Here is a 4,236-nt window from a genome sequence, read left to right on the forward strand (position 1 = left end):
CACAGCCGCAACGGTCAGATGAGTCGACAGTAGGCGGCAAAGAGGGTCAGGAGGTGAAGAAGAAGTCGCAGGAAAACAGAAAAAAAAAAAATATTCCCCCTAACACGCCAGAGGACGACAGCACACCAAAACTCCCCGCTGCTCCAGCCGCCCCTCGTAAGAAGCTGGTTCCTAGAGTTATTAAAACTACGCCCGTCATTGACAGCGATGACGATGATCTCTTCGCCTTCAATTCGCAAATGTTTTGAATGAAAGAGATGTATTTGCCCTAATAAGCAATGAGCTGTATTTGTCCTAATAAAAATAAAATGTTCCATCGACTCTGCATAACCTTTCTAATAATAATAATAATATTAATAATAATAATAATAATAATAATAATAAGGTGACCATCCGGCATAAGTATTACGTCAGCCACGCCGCTGGCGGTCGGTGAAAGTGGAAGAGGCCGCCACTCCGCCCTGGCCGTCACAGACGCTTCCTCCAGGTAAAAAACGATGGACAGGTAACGGAACCTCGTGAGGCTGTCGCGACGACCTTGACCATAGGGGATGTATTGAGATGTCGGAGGGAACGCGTGATGGCAAGTCTCGCCACCCAGACTGTCCAGGATCCGCGCGGGCAACTAGCGCGTGACGCCCACGTGGCGGCCCATTCTAAGCCCTCAACTTCCCGTTCCCGCCCAAAAAAAAAAAAAAAAAAAAAAAAAAAAAAAAAAAAAAAAAAAAAAAAAAAAAAAAACCTGCATGACTCCTGGCGGCGTAAGGCCGCATTGGACCTGGCGGACATCGCCTGCCACTTTCCTGACACGTGCGGTCCTCCCCCCCCCCCACCCCATTCCCTTCCACCCGACCTTTACCATCCAGCGGTGGCAACCTTGGAATGTACTGAGGTGTCGGAGGGAACACGCAATGGTAACACTCAGTCATCCCACCCTCCAGGATTCACGTGAGTGAAAAGGCGACTTCCATGGCAGCGCCGTCAGAGTCCCCTAACCACGCGTGTGTGGCGGGCGGCTGCCACGTCTGGCCGCCAGTCTCCCCCCCCCCCACCTCCCCTCCCCCCCCTCCACCCCCTTTTCACTCAATTATTTTCCGCCCCACCATCATTGATTCATTAGTCATTCCATCGTCGCCGAAGCATAAGGACGCACGCCCCCTCACCTCTTCTCCGTCAGTGTCGCCGTCACCGTCCCCCCCCCCGCCCCTCCCCCCCCCCACCCACCCCCCTGATGTCACCGTCATGAATCACCCCCCTTCCCAACCCCCACTAATCTACAGCCTGGGCCTCCATCCTGACATGGACTGCCACTGAAGTCTACGGAAAATTGCTGTCAGGTTTCCCCATTGCAACTTGATCAGGTCCCCACTCACAATATGGCATGCCATCAGAGTCACTCCTGGGGGTGGGGGTGGGATCCCCATCCCCCCCTCCCCCTCCTCCCCCTCCCATCCCCCAACACCCTATTTACAGTCAGGGTCTCCATCCTGAAATGGATCGCCACTCCGGGCAATTGCCATGGGGGTTGCCTATCCTGAAATGGCCTTGACACCCAGGTCGCCATGCAATGGCGACCTGGGCGGCATGCCATTTCAGGATAGGCGACCCCCATGGCAATTTCCCAACTACTAGCACAAGTTCACACTCTGATCAAAAGACGCAAGAAATCAACTGAACTTCCAGAGGCAACAAAGTTCGTGGAAAAAGACTTGGGCCGAACATCACAGACATCTCAGCCTATCAAATATTCTGTCCTTGCCCTTACATGCTGCCTCACCCTAATCCCTTCCTCACCTGGGCACAAGGAAGGCTGGACTTACATTTTCACTTTATTCCACCCCTCAACTTCGCCTCACCTAGCTCGCATTCCCCGATACACCTGATCATTACTTCACGCTTTCCCTCACCACACCCCACCTTACCCTGACACGCCCCGCTATTTCTTTCACTCGTCACAACCCGAACTCCTCCTCGTCCCTCCAATTTGGCATCATTTCCAGGGGAGTCAGTCTGCCATCGAGGATCAACGTGCGCTGTCTAATTTTTGCTCAAAGCCAGCGATGGAAAGTACGCACGCAGGGGAAGCTTTTAGTATGTACTGTAAATTCGCGCACCCACAGACATGGAGCAGAGAGAGAGAGAGAGAGAGAGAGAGAGAGAGAGAGAGAGAGAGAGAGAGAGAGAGAGAGAGACTAATCCCATGCTCTACACAGAATAATTCACACCACAACATGGTTAATTAGTAGAAACACCGGACCTGCTCTAACCTCGCAATCGTCATCTATCGCCTTAACAGAACTTGATTGGATTTCTCTCCACCCCGCCACGGTGAGACCCGCGCCACCTGTCCACACCTCGCATCACCCGCCTGCCAATCTGTAGAAGGCACAGCACCCCACACCACCCTCACCACAGCCCTGCCAGCTGGGGAAGGACGGTGTGGGAGCGAGGCAGCTGCGTGAGGATGCCAAGGAAATCCCACAGAGGAGACCCGTGACGACAGAGTGACTGAGTACAAAGCAACATGTTACCTTTGCCATTGAAAGCATTACAATTCCATCAGGTACGGACACGTGCACCAAAGTCTTTCTTAAACAAGGAATAATGCAAAGTGCGTAAATCTTATAAACTCCTACGTGTCATCCTGCCGTCTTCTCTACTCCCGTATGCATGACACTAGATTAAGGCTCGAAAAACATTTAACTTTCATCTTTTTAAGCTTAACCTGTTTTTATCTTTTGCGACAATGAAAAACACGTTATCAACTTGTTATCTTTCCCTGTCCCCGTCTCTGTTTGTCTTGCCTTGCCTCCTTGCGACGTCCACTCCCAAGATGGCTCAGGTATTGCTTAATTGCCGCTTAGAAAAACGAGTCTTGGCCAAGGGTGGATGTAAACACCTCACAGAGAGACAGAGAGAGAGAGAGAGAGAGAGAGAGAGAGAGAGAGAGAGACACCACCGCTCAAGTTTCATGGAGACATTAAAGGTGTTATCTCGTGCTTCCCACCTCTCATCACCCTCGACCTTACCCACTTCTCGCCTTCCAACCTTCCCTCCACCGCCTCCTCGCTGGAAATACCTAAAGAATGGCAAGGTTTCTTCTTTCTCAGCATTTTTAGATATCCTCGACATCTGTGAAACAACGGATGCATGCTTGGATACGAAAAATGTTTGTGTTCATTTGGCAACACTTTTTTTTTTCGTTCTTTCTTTTCTTAATGTTATTGAAAGAATCAGTCAGCTCGAGTTGTTTCGCTGAGTTTCTTTTTTTGTTTCGTGTGTGTGTGTGTGTGTGTGTGTGTGTGTGTGTGTGTGTGTGTGTGTGTGTGTGTGCTAAGTTATTCTTTTAGCGGGGAGAGAGAGAGAAAAAGAGAGAGAGAGAGAGAGAGAGAGAGAGAGAGAGAGAGAGAGAGAGAGAGAGAGAGAGAGAGAGAGAGAGAGAGAGAGAGAGAGAGAGAGAGAGAGGTAAATAAAAAATAAAAATCTAAGGAAAAAGGAAAAAAAAATAGACGTGAAAAATACGGTCTACAGGCAAACAAAGGAAGTGGTGTGTGTGTGTGTGTGTGTGTGTGTGTGTGTGTGTGTGTGTGTGTGTGTGTGTGTGTGTGTGTGTGTGTGTGTGCGTGTGTTTTGAGGAGAGGGGGAAAAGAAAACATAGAAAAGGAAAAAAGAAATTGTAACAAAGAGAGTGTCAGTTGTGCGAGTTTTTACTGACAGCTAGAGGGTGCTCACACTGAATGCCACGTTAACAGGCGGCCATAAAGTCTCCTGACCTATGCCAGCCACACCCTGACGAGATGCAGCCTGATGATGGTCAATTGCACGCGTCCATGGGGAGAGGGAAAGACAGTGAATAGATGCTGCCTGATATGGGTAAACACATTTTTTTTTTTTCTGGAAGGTTCCTATTAATGTGATTCTACGAGAGAATACACTTGCAGTCAGTGATATCATGTTAGAAATAGCATTTCCTGGAGTTTCTCAGTCAAAATGAGAGATGAGTGTGACTTGAATACGTAAGGAAATGTTATCGTCTCCAGATGCGGCGTGAAATACCAAACACTGGCAATAACAGTAGTACTATCAATTGATTTCAAAAGCCCTGGTTAGAGGAACAGATACGTTTTGCCCTCCTCGCAGCTTTGAATCGTCGACTAAACAATATCAATCACGCACGAATGCCAACTGAACTGACAGACATGAACAACACTATTTCTTGGTAGAAGTAATCTCGCT

The sequence above is a fragment of the Scylla paramamosain genome, chromosome 11 (assembly GCF_035594125.1).
Source record: "Scylla paramamosain isolate STU-SP2022 chromosome 11, ASM3559412v1, whole genome shotgun sequence".
NCBI classification, from domain to species: domain Eukaryota; kingdom Metazoa; phylum Arthropoda; class Malacostraca; order Decapoda; family Portunidae; genus Scylla; species Scylla paramamosain.